Source organism: Loxodonta africana, chromosome 26 (genome assembly GCF_030014295.1).
Source record: "Loxodonta africana isolate mLoxAfr1 chromosome 26, mLoxAfr1.hap2, whole genome shotgun sequence".
Taxonomy (NCBI): Eukaryota; Metazoa; Chordata; class Mammalia; order Proboscidea; family Elephantidae; genus Loxodonta; species Loxodonta africana.
This window is the reverse complement of record NC_087367.1, coordinates 2,975,371-2,995,332: the sequence shown is the minus strand read 5'-3', so window position 1 is coordinate 2,995,332 and position 19,962 is coordinate 2,975,371.

Genomic DNA, 19,962 nt, shown 5'->3' with positions numbered 1-19,962 from the left:
TGCATATCTGGCTAAGTGCTGTTAACAGCCTCTGCCTGCGGTTTGTTAAAATTAAAAAAAAAAAAAAAAAAGTGTGATCTTGCCGGAGAAGTAATTTGCTTCTCTCCAACCAATGATGGCTTGTACTTTATGCAAATTGGTATCTAGGGACAACAAATCCCATTTAATACATATGCATAGTTCATAAAAAAAACGACGTGAGAGAAAGAAGAAAAAAGATAAAGCCACGAGTCAGCAAAAGAACAGGTTCCGAGGAAATTTATTGTCCCAAATTGGACATTTGTAACAGATGATGTGAACAAGTGTTAACTTTGTTTTCAGCAGCTCTTCACGTACATTCACTAGACATCACACAGATTATGTTTTAAGGATCTGAACTGTAATAAAAAAAAGTGTCTATGGGCTTTGGAGTGTTGTGTTCCATATGGTTAGGGAAGTACGGAGTTATTGCGACAAGCATCTTGTGAAGCTCATTACGCGGCGGTGTTAGATGCGAATTGCCACGCATAGCTATGGGGTACGTACATGACATCCCACAGTCAGCAGATAGCAACTGGAAATGAAAGATATGAAGGCACAGAGTACAGCTTCAGGGAACATGTTAGACAAAACATCTGCTGGTATCAGAACACTGCATTATCAGATCATTGTGGCCATGAATTTTTTATAAAGACACTTTTTTTTCCCCCAAACCACAACTTTGAAAGTGACATTTTGTGGAAAAAGTTTTTGATTGAAGTGCATTGTCAGGAGGAAGTCCAGTGCAGTGATTCACGGGGGAGAGAGTCACATTGGCTGGCCAAGGAAACTCTGCTGTGCGGACCAGCCAGCGTCCACCGGTAGCAGCCGTGCCACAGTACGCACACATGAGGAGGCATTACCAATTAAGTTTCCTAAGCAGAACTGTGACTGAGGTTCTCTGACCTTTCACACTCAATGTGTGGAGACATCCACTTAACACCCCCTTTCTTTATATGGACAGAGAGTCGGTCACTGGTTCCCATCAAGCAAGGAGGCCATATTCCATCATCCCACCTCTTGCGCTCTGCTTGTTAACGCAGCATTTCTCTCCTGCCATTTCTGCCTAAGAATCCTCTTGTAAGATGCGCCTTCATTCCAGGAAACATGCGTGAATGAGAAACTAGTCGTGTTTGGGTCCTTGGGAGTATGGCATGTAAGTTAGTGCTCCACAGTCCTTGAAAGAGGGTGAAAGGAAGGCCTGGGGAGAGGGAGGGAGTGGGGAGGAGGTGTTCACCTTGAGAAAAGCCAAAGGTCCTGATATTTAGGACCCATTACACGATGTCCCATATTTCATCTTTGGAGATAATTAAGTGCTTCTAAAAGCATTATGACTTATGGAAGAACCAGGCTATCTGCAGTCACTTTCTGTTAACGTGGCTCTGAGAAATGGAGTAATTTCACTGATTCAGATTGCTCAGGCTATGGGGTGGATGGATAAACATATTTCTCTTGAAAGATCTAATTCAAAAGAGCAATAGGGGGAAAAGGGTTCGAAGGGCAAGTAAGATGCCCCTGAAATGAATTCTGGAGACCTTAGAGGAGACATATTCCTCTACCAAGCAAACCGTCTTCAACTTAACATCCTTTAAAGAAAACCACTGGATTCCTCTGTTAGCCTATTAGATAGCAACACACCAGATGACATCAGAGAGTGAGATTAGGAAACTCTCGTCAATCAGAATATGATAATTTATGGCAGTAAACATGCGGGGCCTTTGTAGAATAATTGGAAATAGTCCCAGGTATGAAAGAGAAATGTAGAAGACACTCATCAATGAATAAACACCACCTACAGAGGCCTATACTCCACAATTGTCCTCCAAGTTTCTCTGTTATCATACTATATACATTTTTTCCCGTTTCCTCTTTGTCTTCTTGTTTCCATTTTTCACTTTTTCTCTTTTAGCAAAATCAGGGTCAGGAAAGGGTATCTTTTTCTTACATAATCCCTGGTCTGTGTTGTTTTATGGAAGAGGTATAGACAGAGAGAAATATCCTCTGGAAAAAAAGTATCTATCCTCTACTCTTACGTATAAGAGTTTGGATGAGCCTCCACTGTTACACAGGAGGACTTAAAAGAATCATTCAATCAATGAATATTTATCGAACACCAGTCACTGTGATTGGCTTTTCTGCTGAAAACAGCTAAAATTGCTTTTATCCATATTTCTTTTTGAGAAAAAAAAAATTAAAAGTAACAGGTTAGTAAGAAATACTCAGAGGCAAACATTAGGTTAAAGGAGGGAGAAAAAGAATTAAGTAGCCTTGAATCTGGTTTTGTCTTCAGAATATCTGCTGACCAAGGAAATCTGACTTTGATCTTCTTGACCTCTTGTGGTATCAAGAAGACAACGTGTAGGGATTCCCCTAAATGAGGAACCCAATAGGAGACATATCTGCATACACCTAATCCCTCAAGGGGCCAAATACTCAGTGTAACATAAAACAGAATAAACACATCCCCATAATCCTTGCCAAAGGATGGCAAATAAAACTGCAGATTTGGAACCTTGGGACAGAGTAGTGGCTAGGCATAGCTCCTGTGAAAATTCATAACCACAAGCCAGCCCTGACCTGAATATAAACCCAAAGCCAAACCCACTGGAGTCAAGTTGATTCTGACTCACAGCAACCCTATAGGACAGAGTAGAACTGCCCAATAGAGTTTCCAAGGAGTGTCGGGAGCATTCGAACTGCCAACCTCTTGGTTAGCAGCCGTAGCACTTAACCACTATGCTACCAGGGTTTCTGACATGAGTAAAAATACCAGCCCAAATTCATAGGATATGCGTTGTCAAAAACACAGTCACACACACTCACATGCACACACACACACACACACACACACAAAGAATTTGTTGATAGTCCCAGGCTGGTAGCAGAAAACAAAAACCCAGTGCTGTCAAGTCGATTCTGACTCATAGCAACCCTACAGAACAGGGTAGAACTGCCTCGTGGGGTTTCCAAGGCTGTGAAATCTTTACAGAAGCAGACTGACACACCTTTCTACTGTGGAGTGGCTGGTGGGTTCAAACCACAGACCTTTTGGTTAGTAGCTGAACACTTTAACCACTGTGCTACCAGGGCTCCCAGCAGAAACAGGGGACTTTTTTTTTTTTTATCCCAGAAGAATCCACCTTTAATATAGGGCTCCAAGATTCCCCATAAATAAAGTTAAAAGAAGTATGTACAAAATATACAAGAAAATAAGGCACTATGAGTGAGAATCATTAAAACTTATGGACAACACAATCAGACAAAGACTTCAGATACTGACATTATCAAATATAGAATATAAAATGCATATACGCAATTAGTTCTAAGAAATCAGAGATTGAAATTATACAAAAAATAATCACGGATTATAGAAATGTAAAAGCACATTTGAAGAAGAAACAAAGAGAACTTCCGGAAAAAATATATAGCTCAATGGATAGGTTTAATAGTTGACTACTCATAAACAAAGAGAAATTTTGTGAGTTGGAAGGTATATCTGAAAAGATGCTAAATATTTAAAAACTTAAGTGCATATGGAGCAGTGAAACATGCTAATATATGCCTTATTAAGTTTCAAAAAGAGAGAAGAGTCAAGGGAACTGAGGAAATACTTAAAAGCATAATGGCTGAGAATTTTCCAGAACTTATTAAAAAAGTGCCAGTCTTCAGATTCATGAAGTCTCATAAATTTTAACCAGGAAAATAAATGCCTAGATGCTTGATAGTGAAACCATAGAACACAAAAGACATAAACATATTAAAGTGCAGAGAGAAGAATGAGAAATAACCTTCAGTGGTATAATGAGCTAATGGTTGACTTCTAAAGAGAAATAATGAAAGCCAGAACATGGTGTGATAACATCTTTAGTGCTGAGAGAGAACAACTGTCGACCAAGATTGTAAGTTAGTCAAAAAGGGTAAAATAAAGATATTTTTGAGAAAAAAACTAAGAGTTTACTATCAACATAACCTCCATAAAAGAAATACTCCTAGAAGTTGTAATTCACAAAGAAAAAAGTGATCCTGGACATCAGATTTGAGATGCAAGAAGCAACAATAAGCAAATGAAATGCTAATATGTGGTAATATAAATACACTGACTGTCTAAAATAATAGTGATAAATTCTCCCATGACAGTAAAAACAAAACCAAACAAGAAAACAAATAACATAGAATGGGGGGAAGGGGGATGTCTGGTATTAAACTAGCCTACAGTCCATGAAATGTTTAGGTTGAAGGCAAAGATATTGATTCAGATTTGATAAGTTTGGTTTTCATGGTAAAATATATAGGGTAACCATTAGGCTCATATAAATAGGTCATTAAGCTTCTTAAAGGAGCCCTGGTGGCACTGTGGTTAAGAGCTTAGCAGCTAACCAAAAACTCACCGGTTCAAGAATCCACCAGCCACTCCTTGGAAACTTTATGGGGCAGTTCTACTCTGTCCTACAGGGTCACTATGAGTTGGAATTGACTTGGTGGCAATGGGCTACAAGTTAAACTTCCTAATGAATAGAGAAAAACAAACAAACAAACAAACAAAATGAAAGAAAAATATGTCTGTCAATCCAAAAGGAAACAACAAAGGAGAGAAAAAGAATAAAACTTAAAATTTAGAACAAATAAAAAGCACGAATTAAAAGGAAAGATGCAAATCCACATGAAAAAGTAATTACGATAAATGTAAATGCTCTTCATGGTCCAGTTAAAAGATCAAACTGGCAAACTGAGAGAGAGAGAATAGAAGAGGGATTCATAGAAAAATAGAAATAAGTAAAAGGAAGATAGATAGATAAAGGGAGACAGCGAATAAAAGTAAACCAGGAGAACAGGAAACAAAAGAAAGCTGGCATAGCTATACTGATATAAGACAAAATTAACATTAAGTCAAAAATGATTATAAAAGATAAAGGGTGACATTATAGAAGCATAAAATGTTTATTTTAAATGTGTATGTATCTAGTAATACAGCTTACAATAAGGAAAGTAAAAGTTGACTAAAAATTGGAAGAAATAAACAAAGCCACCGTTAGAGTGGTATGCTTTCACACTCCTCAGTCAGTGATTAAGACAGGGAGCAAATTAAAAACTTAAAGATGGACGTATTTCAACAATGTAAATAGTGTGCTTGATAGAATGGACACACATAGATGATGTCCAATAATTACAGAACGCACACTGTTTGCAGGTACGCGTAAACATTTATGAAAGTTGACCTCAACGATGATCACGTATTAACAAATACATTGATGCGTATTCTCTAACAACAATGCAGTTACATTAAAAATCAATAATTTCTTTCAAAAATAGAAAAAATTGCACTTGTAAATTAAAAAAAACAAAAAACTAAGTATCCCATGGGTAAAAGTAAATAGTCATAGTGGAAATGGAAAATATTTAGATTTCAGTGATAATGAAAATACCACACACAAAAACTTGTAAATCACAGGTAAAGTATAGCCTTAAGAGATTATATTAGAATAGAATAAGGGCTAGAAATGAATGGGCTAAGCACCCAGATAAATAAGGTAAGAAAAGAACATCATCCAAGAAAAGTAGAAGAAAAAAATATATAACATTAGAGATTCAGAAAGTTTATAACAAAGATAAAATAGAGGGTCAAGAAAAAAAAAGCGTTGTTTTCTGAAAAGAAAAAAAATTGACAATCATCTGGCAAACTGGTCAAAGAGAAATAGAATACATTAATAATATTAGCAATAAAAAATGAGCTATAATTATAGAAGTTGAAAATTATTCATCATGGACAATTTTTTACCAATACATTTGAAAACATACAAAATGGAAAACCTACCAGTAAAAAATAAAATATAACCATCCACTCCTAAATCAAGAAGAAAAGAAAATCTGAATAGTCATGTAACTACAAAAGAAATTCCCCAAAGGAAACACCAAGCCCAAACGACATTAAAATTAGGATCTACCAAACATGCAAAAAATAAATGGTTCTAATTTCACATATACACAATTTCAGATCATAAAGTCAGAATATTATACAACTCAATTTGAGAGGCCAATAAATTCTTGACATCATAACCTGACAAGCCGGCACGAAAAATATAAAATAAAGTTAGCATTGCAGTAATCTTTAGATATATTCACAAATATGCTGATTCTCTTTCTGGGAAGGTAGTAGGATCGCAATTCCCCACAACTTTATAGCTTTTTTGGCCAAAAAAATGTGAATGTAATTGTTGTGTGCCATTTCCGGTCAAAAGCTTTAAAGAGGCAAAATGTACATTCCCATGTTATCCGCACCCCTCCAGTCCCCACGCTGTCCACCCTTCTATCTCCAATGCCCCCTTCACCCTGCCACCACCCTGCACTTACCTAAACAAGGACTTCCCGGATGATGGACTCGTCATCTGCTTGAGTTCCTGTTTTTGTTGAAGGCTTTTTAGGTAAAGCAGAGAGTCTCCTCCCCACCCACACTGGACATTTGGCATCACTGAAAAATAAATATTTGTTATTTTAAGCTATAGAAACTAAGGGGTTGTTTGTTATAGCAGCCTATCATGAACTATTCTGATGATTAAAAAAAAAAAAAATTATTTTGTTACCAAGCTGAATTTATCACAAAAATATAAATATAGTTTAACATTAGAACTTCAATCAATGTCATTAGCCATGTTAAAAGGTTAAGGGGAAAAAAAAATCATAAATCATCTCCATAAATGAAGAATAAGCCTTGACAGAATTCAAGCTTCATTCAGAATAAAAGTGCTCACTGAACTTTGGTAAAAACTTCCTTCATGAAAAACATACACCTACCAAAATCCTAAACAAGATAAATCTTAGTAAATATCGATAGTGTGCTCTTTGAGATGAGTAAAAAAGGAAAGTGTGCAATCCATAGTCACTTCTCTTTGACACTGTATAAGAGACCTTAGTCAGAGCACTAAGGCATGAAAAATAAACAAAATGTAGAAAGATTAGAAATAGAGAAACAGGAACATAATTACTCACAAATGAAATTTATACATCATTACCTTGGTGGAGATTGTCAAGGATTTCATTTTACTTGGATGCACAATCGACACCCATGGAAGCAGCAGTAAAGAAAGCAAAAGATGCATTGCACTGGGCAAATTTGCTGCAAAGGACCTCTTTAATGTGTTGAAAAGCAAAGACATTGCTTTGAGGCCTAGGGTGCACCTGACCCAAGCCATGGTGTTTTCAATTGCCTCATATGCATATGAAAGCTGGATGATGAATAAGGAAGACCGAAGAACTGACGCCTTTGAATGGTGGCATTGGTGGAGAGTATTTTTTTTTTTATTGAATATACCGTGGACTGCCAGGAAAAGGAACAAATCTGTCTTGGAAGAAGTACAGGAGGAAGGACAGTGAGACTCCATCTCACATACTTTGGACATGTTATTAGGAGGGATCAGTTCCTGGAGAAAGACATAAAAAAATAAAAGTAAAAAATAGTGCTTGGTAAAGTGGAGGGTCAGCGCAAAAGAAGAAGACCCTCGACGACACGGATTCACACAGTGGCTGCAACAATGGGCTCAAGCATAGCAACGATTGTGAGGATGGTGCAGAACCAGGTAGCGTTTCGTTTTGTTGTGCATAGGGTCGCTATGAGTTGGAACCGACTCAACGGCACCTAAGAACAACAACCTTGGTAGAAAATCCTAAAGAATCAGAAATGAGTTATTGGAACGAATAAGAGAATTTAGTAAAATTTCTGAATACAAAATCAACTGCAAGTCAATCGCATGTCTAGTCAACAGAAATAAATATGTAAAAATGTTATTATAAAAGAGGTGTTATTTTAAAAGCATCAAAAATATTGTAAAGAGATAAACCTAACAGAAGATATGCAACACCTTTGTGAAGAAATATAAAATAATTGGAAATAATCAAAGAAGATCTCAGTAAGTGGAGAGTTATGCCATGTTCTGATATTAGAAAATAAAATACTCTAAAGTTACCAATTCAGCCCAAATTGATTTAAGGAGCCACTGTAATCAAGTTAAAAATCAGCTTTTTGTATGTGTAAATCAACAAGCTGATTTTATAATTTATATGGAGAGCAGAGAATCAAAAACAGTCAAGATACTCATGAAGAATAATAACATGGTGTGAGAGGAGGAACTTTCTTGTGCCAGCTATCAAGAATTATCATAAACTTACCTGCATGTATACGGCAGTGTGATCAGTGGCTTTCATTCTGTTACATTTTAAAAGGAAAACGATATATTTTTAAATAAATGGTGCCGAGATACTTGGCTTTCCACATCGTAAAAGATAAATGAGGACCCCAAACTCACGCCATACACAAAAATCCATTCCAGTCAAATTTTTGGCTTAAATGAGAAAGAAAATATTAGAAAACTGTACACTATAGTGTAAGAGGAAGGAAAACTATTACCTCAGGGTAGAGAATGATTTCTTCATCAAGACATAAAACATGCACACTATTAAGAAAAAGTTTCATAAATTCAACTACATTAAAATTAACTTCAATTAATTATAAAGAAACCATAAAGTTGAAAAGAAAATCCTAAAAGTTAAAATAAAAAAAAAGTAACACATGTAACAAAAAAGAATTTATATTTAAAATAACAATGAGATTAGGAGACAAGCTCTTGCTGAAAACGCTTTTCTCCTGTATTTCTATGTGGCCAAACTTTTCTCCCACTCAGGTTCTTGCTCAAAGTCCCCTGGTCGATAAGGTCTGTCTTGACCACAGCATCTAAAGTGTAGATTGTCCACATTAGACTCCTACTCCTTTTCACACTCTTCTTCTAATTTTCTTTTCTATAGCATTTACCACCTTCTGAGTACTATGTGATTCGCTTATTCATTTTATCATTTATTTATTGTCTGCCTCTTCTTATAAAAATGATCTCCACGAAGATAAGGATTTTCATCTGTTTTACTCACTAATGTGCCTAAAACAACTAGTATGCACTCACTAAACAGTTGAATATATAGATGTATTAAAAGAATTAAGTTTTCCTACAAAAAATTTAACAACATCCCCAACACACAAAAAAAGGGAGAGTCAAGACAAGTCTTCAGAGCATGAATGACCAGAAAAATATCCCAACCACATTACTCATCAGGAAAACATAAATTAAACTCATAAAAAATAAAATACATATGCACCCACCAAAATGGCCTAAATTAAAGATTTTGACAATATTAATTGTAGTGATTGGTAGTGATATGAAAGATACAGGATGTATTGATACATAAGATCTTTTGACCCAACAATTACACACCCAGTTTTATACTTGAGAATCTCATATATGCAAAAGGTGAGTGGACAAGAATGTTAACAGCAGCATAGTCGGTACTAGCAAAAACCACCACCACCAAAAAATCCAAAAAAAAGAAAATCTATCAACGATCGTTGTTTTTGTTAGATATCTTCCAGTCAGCCCCATAACTTTCAATAGGAGCAAATTTTTTAAAATTTAGAAATGATTATATGTTTCAGATGTCAAATATTGATAAAATTTCTCTAAGAGAAATTTTTTTGAGAAAAAAAAGCCTGTAATTGGGTAATCTGGATTTATCAGAGGAAGCGAGATTTCTGCCAAATCTGTGTGGATGAGTAATGATTTATATGGGCACAGGTGGGAGTTTGGTGTAGTTGAACATGTTGCCTTTAGCTTCCTGAAAATCATACACAGCAATTTGAAGAACAACCACACCTACCACAAAACCCTGTAAACATTGTTATCAGCTGCCAAAAGCAGGGGAGATTTAGGAGAAACCAGATGGAAAGCAGCTCAGAAGCACTGAGAGGGCAGTGGCAGCGATCTCAGAAAGTGCAGGAGAAGTTGTGAAGTTACTACAGAGTAAAAAAAAAATCAATGTGCCTTGTATTCAACAACCAGAGGTAGAATGGGGTGAGCACAACCGAGAATAATTAGCATCTATAGAGGGAGAGTGTAGGGAAGAGAGACCCAAAAGAGGGTGTCCAAGGACTCAAGTGATTCCTAGCAAACATACACAAAATATTTTCTGAAGTTGAGGCACTTATCTTGAAATTCAGGTTTTGTGTCCCTTGGTTTCAGCAGTTGTTGAGGCAAGTGGGAAATCACAGATGGAGGCAGAAATCTCCCAGGATCCTGTTTAGTTCAGAGAAGCAGATATGGTGGAGCTACACAGAGACTCACTCAAGAAGGAGTCAAAATCCTAAGAAGTGGTGGGAATCAGTGTCAGCAGAGGGAGAGACGAATTCCGGTTATGAAGCTGAAAGCTTACCATGACCCACAGGAACTCCTTACAGACTCAATATGGGTCTCGTGAAATCATTTAAAGTTTATTCTTACATATTTATCATGTCTGTTGCTAAATGGGAGCCCTGGTGGTACAGTGGTTAAGAACTCGGCTGCTAACAAAAAGGTCAGCAGTCTGAATCCACCAGCTGCTCCTTAGAAACCCTATGGGGCTGTTCTATTCTGTCTTATAGGGTCGCTATGAGTTGGGATCAACTCGACGGCAACAGTTTTTTTTGGCATTGCTAAATGAGAACAGTGATTCTAGTTTATTGCCTGATGGATTGTTCTTTTTACATATGAAATTTATTCATTCTATTAATATTATACCAAGCTATCAACTGGGTTCTCTTTCTTTGGAGTATATCTTCATTCATCCTTTTGGGTTTTGCGGCTATGTAATCATATTATCTCATATCTGATATAGGGTCGCTATGAGTCGTGATCGACTCAACAGCACTGAGTTTTTCTGAGTAATTGTATTATCTGCAACTTGAAATAATTTACCTCCCCCTTTCCAATGTTACATAGTTAATTTATTTTTCCTATTTGATTGCATTGACTACTATTTCCAGCTCAATGTTGGATAATTCTCTGTATGTTTTTAATTTTAGAGATAATGTCTCTAGTATTTACCCATTAAGAGGTATAATTACATTTGGGCAGAGATAGATAAATTTTTATCATTTTAAGGTAATTTCTACTTTATTGAGTTTCAGTGTTTTCAAGAATATTGGGTTTTGTCCGATGACTTTTAGGAACTGTGGAGAAAGTCGTATGAGTTTTCTCCTTATATTTATTAATATTATAAATTAAATAATTATATTTCTTAATATTAACTACTCTGCTTTCTTAGGATAAGATTCACTAAGTTGTGAAGTTTTGTTTTTAAACATTATCCTGCAATCTGTTTGCTAAGATTTCATTTAGGATGTTTGCATTGATATTCATAAGTGATATTTGTCTGTAATTTTCTTTTTTCATGAAATTGTTGTCAGCTTTTCCCTTTAATTTTATACTCATCGCGTAAAAAGAATGTGGGATATTTTTCCCCAACGCCTCAGATGATCTCAGTAGCAGCAGCGTTACATGCTTCTTAACGGTTTTACTGGGCCTGGAGAGCAGGGAAATGGGGAATATGGAACGTAAGCAAATGGGGGACAGGAAAGAAGGTATTAGTCTTTTAAACAGCTTTATTGAGATAAATTTATATACCATGAAGTTCACTCATTTACTGCATATAATTCAATAGTTTTTAATATATTTAGGGAGTTGTGCAATATCACCATAATGTAACTGTAGAATATTTCGTCACCTCAGAAAGAAATCCCAAACATTCCCTCAAAATAAACTCCCAACTAGGTAGCAATGGTTGTCAAGATCTAATAAATCAGATAGATTAAAACTCCAGGGGCAGTCACAAAGGTTTACTTCTTTCTTTTCTTCTAAGAGTTTTATAGTTTTAGCTCCTACCTTTAGGTGTATGATAGACTTTGAGCTCTTTTTGGGGTATGGTGTGATGCAAGGGTCCAAATTCATCCTCTTGCATGTGAATATTCTCTTTTCTCAGTGATCAACTTTTCTTTTTGTATTATTTAATGTTGTTTATATTGTGATAGGTTAAGAGAAAAGAGAACTATCCTATTTACAAAACAAAATACAAAGAATAAAAACCCTATGCTGCTGATATCATGGGAGAATACACATGATTTGTTGATGCAGAGGTAAATATCCTTTCATTCCGTTGTAAAATACCCCAAATTCTCAGTTAGAAGAAAACTTGCTTGATAAGATCATTTTTAACTAGCTTATAATATTCTCATACAATGACAGGTACTACAGCCATTAAGAAAAAGGAGGTATCCCTAAAAAAAAAAAAAAATTTTTTTTTTTTATCCCTACCCGTGTTAATTTGGAAAGGCATCAAAATACGTACATTAAGTGATAAAAGTAAATTGCAGAAAAATATTCATAGCATGAAAACATCTGTGTGAAAATATATACAAGACAAATGCATGCCAACATAGAGAACATTTCTGGAAGGCTTTCTCCAAAATGATGGTCAATAAATTAGTATAATGTTTGCCTTGGATAAAATAAGTGTGTGGCTGGAGTGTCAGAGAGAGATGGGAATGTACTTTTCATTCATGCCATTTTGTACCTTGTGAATTTTGAGCAATGTGTACATTTTACATACTCAGAAATTAATAAAATTTCATAAAAAGCATTGTTAACTTTACTAAATTTTAATAGAGCACTCCTTTCCCTAAATTCCTCTGAGATATTGACTGTAGAACTCTAAAATATTTCCTATTAAAAGATATGACCATATAGATGGTTAAAAAAAAAATAAAATGATCAATTCCAATCTCCTGAACTTTCCTGTACTGCAGCTGGAAGAGTCAGCTCAGTACTGAGCAATATTCAAAGAACAACCAGAGGGAACCTGCCACAGTCTTCTGAAAAGGGGTTGGTGCATCAGCACACACAATATTCAAGTCAAAAATTCACCTGGGATTTTGAGAAAGCTATAACTTTACATGGTGGGTAGCAAACTCAGAGAGGCCAAGGAGTTGTAAAGCATATTCTCCCTCAAGAAGGCATTAGACAAATATACGGACTTCAATGAAGGATGTTTAAAAAAAAAAAAAAAAATTAGGAGAGTGTTTTCTAAGGCCCTTTTAAGTCTAATGGCAGAGAGAAAAACCATCATTCCCAGTCCTTTACTCCTCACTTTCACTATTCCTTTCAGCAGGCTGGTCAAACGGACCCACAGATTTGACTGGACATGACACTCCCTGATGGTCTCAACTCAGTTTAGAGATGGTGCTAAGTGTACCCTTGGACACGGCCATTTTACATCATGTCCCTGAACCTCTTAAGAAAAAAACAAAAAGTGAAATCTATAAGCATTTATTACATGCCTTGACTATTCCTCCTGGAGTTTTAGTCTGTCTGATTTATCATGCACTGAGAACCACTGTTCGCTTCTCTGGATTTTATTTTAAAGTTTGTGAAAAATAAGACTGGAAGCCTGGTTTGAATGAAGCATGCCTGACTGTAAAAGGCCAGTTGCTCCGGTTTGGGATATTCTTAACATCTTGTTATCAAGTTGCTCCAAAGTCCAGGGACATTAACATCACAACAGGATGCTCAACAAGGGCTAATTCCTGCCAACTGGGATCCTGAGTCTCTCAACTGCAGAGTATGAGAATTTAAGCTTCTTAGTTTGAAAGAAGCAAATACATTTACAAACAAAGTTGCCTGTTAGTAAGTTCCGTGGTGGGGAACAAAGAAAGGGCCACTTTCCATATTATTCACCCCACTGCTGTTTCCCTCTGCCTTCAGGCGGTGGTTGATGGCGTCATCAAAATAAAGGCATGCATTTATCTAATATGCCAATTTGACGAGACATTGAAAGGTTAGAATTATGTATGGCAGAAGACAATTATGCAAGCTAAATGGTTCTTTAATTAATAATGAGATCCATCACAGGCTAAAGAGAAAGACCCGCAGGATGGAAGGCTTTGTGATTTACTCTGTGTGTGTTCATATGTACATACGGTGTATATATTTTAGAATAAAAATGATGTATGCACAGTGTTTGTGCCACGGCATCTGAACCTGTGTGCTTGTCTGCTGAGTTCACCACTCATTCAGACACTGGGTATCTGTGTGTCTAGAATGTAAGGATTGTTTCTTCAGGGAGAGAACACTTTGCCTGGTTCCTGAAGACATATGGCTTTATTATTAGAAAAAAATATTTTGATTTCTTCCATTTGTAATTTATGTTCTCTTATTTTAAAAAATATAAGTAGTTGCTTTATATCAGCCAGATTTAATTTTTTAAGACATTAAATCAAAACATGGAAGCATATAAATTTGTCTATGTATGCAAGGCGAAGCCCATATATCAGCGTCAGCGTCAACGTATAAACTAACAAATCTCATTCAGTCCACTTTTAAATGTTCTCCAGTCTCTGGATGAACAATTGCTTGTTACTATTTACATTTGCTTCCAAATTCTAGATCCTTTGCAACAGCAGTTGTTTTCAGCCTGTGCTCCACGGGAACCCAACCACCCACCACCCCTGCTAGGAACTCTCAAGGGAGGGAGGGAAAGGAAAGAAGGACACAGAGCTCTACCCCGAAGAGCTGCGGCTTTATTTGGGGGGAGTGTAGGCTTATTTTATGGCCTTGTTTAAATAAATGAAACTCCCATTAAAATTTTTTTAAAAATAAAGCTAAAGTTAGATTCTTACCTCACACCGCATACAAGACCACATTTCACATAGAAACGTAAAGGCCATGCTATGGAAGTGCCCAAGAACAAAAAAAAATCTTTGGAGAATTTTGAAAATAATTTTTGGTTATTGAAACAAAGCTTATGAAAGAAAAACTTGCCAGATTAAAGCAAATATTAAACGTCCATACAGTAAAAACAACATAAAGTTAAAAGAGAGATGGCATACTGAGAGAAAGTATTTGTAACGTATATAACAGACTACTGACTACGATTCATAGTAAATTCAAAAAATTCTTAAACATGTATCCAAGAGCAAATGACTGCATTTAAAACAGTAAAAGATAAAAAAAAAAAAAAAAAAAAAGATACTAGCAAGTAATTCACCCCACAACTGTGGATGGTCAATGAACACATGGCACTAAAAATACTAGTAACCAGGTGAAATATAAATTTTAAAAATGCACTGTTTTTACCCTACCAAATGACAAGAAAATAAACCCAAATTACTAATGTCAAGTGCTTAGGAGCCCCTGGGAAAACAAGCAGTCTTTAAGCTCTTTGTGGACGATTTGGTTTCAGGGCCTTCTCTGGAGGGCAACGTGGCAATATCTTTCAACTTTTGAAATGTTCATATGCATTTACTCAGCAACTCTCCTTCTAGTAATCAACCCTGGAAATAGTTCCATTTACGTATTTACTTATTTATTTTTGGTGGCGGTTTTAAAACATGTCTATGAATTCTTTGACACTTCCTCCTTTCAACGGTGAAGCTTAATCCTCCTCCGTTGAAAGTTGGCTAGATTTAGGGACTTGCTATCAACCAATAAATTGTGTGGAAGTGATGCGAGGGGCTATCCTGGGCTGGCTCTCGCTCTCCTGGATTTCCCTCGTTGGGGAAGACAGCTGCCACTTCGTGAGGATACTCAAGAAGCTGCACAAGACCCAGTGATAGTGGGGACTGAGATCTCCCACTAACAACAAGAACTAGCTTGCCAGACATAGTGGTAAGCCCCCTTAGACCGTCCCGCCCCAGTCCAGCCTTCAGGTGACTGTACCCTAATGAAACACTCTGAGCCAGAACCAGCCAGCTCAGCTGCTCCTGGATTTCTGCTCTGGTGGCACACAGTTAGAAGGATTGGACTGCTAGCCTAAAGGTTGGCAATTCAAAGCCACCCTGTGACTTTACAGTGGAAAGACCTGGCAATCTGCATCCACAAACTTTACGGCCAAGAAAACCCTGTGGTGCAGTTCTGCTCTGCCCCATTAGGTCGCTATGAGTCAGAGTCAGCTGGATGGCACCCAACAATAACAGAAAGTGTGAGATAATAAGAGCTTGTTTTTGTTTGAAGCCACTAATTTTGATGTAATTTGTTCTACAGCAATAGATAAGTAATATACAAAATTTTATTGCAGCATTTTTGCAGTAGTGAAAAATCGGAACAATTTAAGTTTCTGTCAATAGTGTACGGTTAAAAAAAAAGTTGTGGCTAGTCCATATTATGAAACACTATAAAAAAAACCGGAGTATGAAACACTATGCAACTGTTAAAAATAACAAGGTAGCTCTACATATTTTAACATGGAAAGATATTCAGAAAATACTAGCAAATAGTATCATCACCAAACAATATGCATCACAATAATTTTTATATTAAAATACCTTTGAATATAGACTTACAGGTACACCTATAGAGAGATACCTGTATTTATATGTGTATATGTTTTCAGAAAAGTCTGCAAAAGAGGATTGGACCAAAGGAGGTAGCAAAGGGGACTTCACTTTTCACTTTATAGACTTCTGTACATTTGTATTTTTTTAATAACTAATATTTTTATGCACCCATGTTTACTTTTATAATTTTATTTTTAAAAATTTAATAAAAATAAATGAAGTAGTGTACTGTACTTTCAGGCAAATAACTCACAGCTTCTACCTTTGTTTGCCAACTGTGCCCTCCCCCACCGTGAGGTATTTTCATAAGTGTCGCTATGCCAATTCTTTTTACACGTCGATGTAAAAAAAATTAGCATAGCATGCTAATGAAAATACCTTGTGGAGGGAAGATCATGTTGGCAAACAAGCTTAAAAGGCACAAGGCACACATTATTTGCATAAAATACTAAAAATATGCTACTCTTCTTTTAAGAGCTTTTATTATTAATATTAACTAATTACCAAAGAGTGCAAGAGAAAAAAATACAGTATGATTAGAAAATGCATAATTTAATAGCTGTGAGGCTGTAAAAGAAGCAAGAGAAACAATTGTTATTGTTTTGATCCTTGGCCAGATAGTTTTATGCCATTCCATGGCCACAGTCTACCAGTCTGTCAAGTGGGACAGTGGATATTGAGAGGGGATCTGGAGAAGTAATGAGGATGACTTGGTGCAGATATTTCTGCACTACTGGACAAAGTCCAGAGTCCACACCAGATGCCAGGTGGGCTGAGTTGATAGTGACATCTTCACGTACAAAGGGCAGTACATTAAAGAAGGGGATAAAATAGATGTCTACTTGTGGGAGCTATTGATTGGGTTTAATGGTAGGGCTTTTATCCCGTTATGATGCACGCAATATGCTGAGGATTTCAGAAAAAAAATAATACACTAGTTGTCCCAAGAACTGAAGGCCAAAAGGGAGTGGATAATAAAGTTTGAATAAAAAGGGAAAACTGATTAGCTGATAGCGATTTTTAGGCAAGGTTACTGAAGGCAATATTATAACTAACAGGGCATCGCTAAAGGACACCCATCCCTTAATTTAGAGCCATCTGAATCAACCTGAAGTACAAAACATGAAGACTCAAGTGGCCAAGGCAAATTTTAATTGGGATTACAAATATTACTTTACAAAACATGGTCAAAAAGGCTCCTTGAGAATGTTTATGTAAAGTCTTACATCATTCTTTCAAAGGTTCTAAATGAATGCTTTCTTTTATAAGGATCAGCACAAAGCTGGTTTCTATGAGACAGAGATTAAACATATCCCAAGTGTCCAACTTCTCCAAACTGCTGTACCACTCTATCATCTCTAACATCAACTACTCCCTTTTCCCTCACTAGTTTCCCTCACATATTTGGGCTTGGTAATTCACTGTAATGTCTCATAGAACTACAAAACTTGCTTGCAGTTAAATGGCTTATTAGGGGAGTAAGAGGGTATATCTCAGCATCAGGGATGACTCAGAAATAACAGAAACAACTTGGAACACAGTTCTTGATCAGGACAGCTTCCTCTCAACCTCTGCCAATGGGGCCTGTGGGTAAGGCAAGCCCCACCACAGCCATCTACCCTAATCTCCTGGTTCCTGCCATCTTCTGCCTCTTGCTACTGCTGTGCCACTGTCCCTTGCTGTCTCCCATACTACAGCTCTTTCTCCTCTCTCTCAATGTCTTCCTTTAAGCCTAGCAGAATGGCAAAACTGACCAATCCCCTCATTAGGGCTCCATACAACTTATTTGCATGGTTCTACCCCCCAAATTTTCCATGCACCATATTTGCATTATCAGCAATATCATCCAATCCCCTTGGAGGGCCACAAGCACCTTATTTACATAGTCCCACCCAATCATTTTGTAGGAGTCACAAGACCATGCATGGCCCAAGCCTTAAAAACCAAAGCCACTTCCGTCCAATTGATTCCAACTCATAGCAACTCTATATGACAGAGTAGAGCTGCTCCATAAGGTTTCCAAAGCTGTAAGTTTGTATGGAAGCAGACTGCCACATCTTTCTCCCATGGAGCGGCTGGTAGATTTGAACCGCCAACCTTTCCATCATCAGCCTAGCACTTTAACTGCTACACCACCACAGCTCCTTTATGCATGGCTAGAAGGGCCATATTAAGTAATTCACCGCACCTTGGGTTCCTTACAAGAAGTTCCAAAAAAATTATTTAATTCCAGTTTACAGATTTTCCTTATTTTAATGTTCTCACCTCTGGTGTAGGCACATTACAAATGGAATTAAGTACATTACTAACACTTTTAATCTGATTTTACTGGTGCCTTGGGCTGATGGCTAAGAATCAGCACCTGTGTCACTAAAAGAAAAATACAGTTATATAGAAACTAAATTACATATCCAAATAAACACATTTATCCATGTGCTTTATTTATTGTCCCAACTAGCCAAAAAACAGAGCCCTGACTTCATGTTCTCAAAGATAAAGTAGCTACAAAGCAGTTACTTTGGGTGCTGAAATCAAAACTCACACTTGGTGAAAGACCTGAGAAGAATAGTCCACAACGTCAGGAAACATTCTCTGGCTTGCGACTCCTGAAGAGTAAGAGCTGGACGCATGCGGGGTGCTTCATGCCCTGGTCACACAGTGGTTAAGCACTCAGGCTGCTAACCAAAAGGTCGGCAGTTCAAATTTACCAGCTGTTCCTTGGAAAACCTATGGGGCAGTTCCACTCTGTCCTGTACAGTCACTATGAGTTGGAATCGACTTGATGGCAACGGTTTGGTTTGTCATATATATATATATATATATTTTTTTTTTTATTCATATGCAGGAAGGAAGCGAAGGTTTTTTAGTTCACTCGAATCAATTGCTGTGCGATGAATTGGATTACAGCACAGTTGATCTGATTTGGCTACTCAGATAACAGAAGTATTAGTGGGTACCGCTGACCAAAAGTCTTCTGTGTGACTCCAACACTTGGGATCTGGTGAGAAGTGAATGAGAGAAAGGGCTAGGCTGAGTGTGCTGAGAATTTTATAGGAACAAATTAAACAGGATGGAGCAGTGGTAGTTCAGCGGTAGAACTCACGCCTTCTATGGGAGACTCAGGTTCAATTCCGGCCAATGTATTTCCTGCATAGCCGCCACCTGTCTGTCAGTAGAGGCTCACATGTTGCTACGACGCTGAACAGGTTTCACCGGAGCTTCCACGCTAAGATGGATCAGGGAGAAAACCTGAGTGATCTACTTCTGCAAAGTCAGTCAACGAAAACCCTACAGACCACAACAGCCCGATCCCTTTGTGCATGGGGTCACTATGAGCAGGGGTCTCTTCTATGGCAGCTAACAACAGCAATTAAAAGGGGATGAAGTATCATCTGATATATCAGACCTGGTTCCCCAAACTACAGTTAACTCTTGTACCAACACACATTTGCTAATATTTCCTTTGGGATTTTTCCAAATTCTGTCCCATCTCAAACATAAATCAACTCATCATGAATGATGGCCTCGTCTTCCTACTGACTTCCAAATCCGCTGCATTGATCCTGACATACCAGGGACCTGGCTACTCGCTGAACGCATGCTCTGCTACCTCTATATAGGGAACTGGACTTCTTCTGCCCTCTAATTATAATTAACTACTGGGTATCTTTCCAAAACCAAAAACACCATTGCCTTTGAGTTGATTTTGACTCATAGTGACCCTATAGGACAGAGTAGAATGGCCTCAAAGGATTTTCAACTGCTGA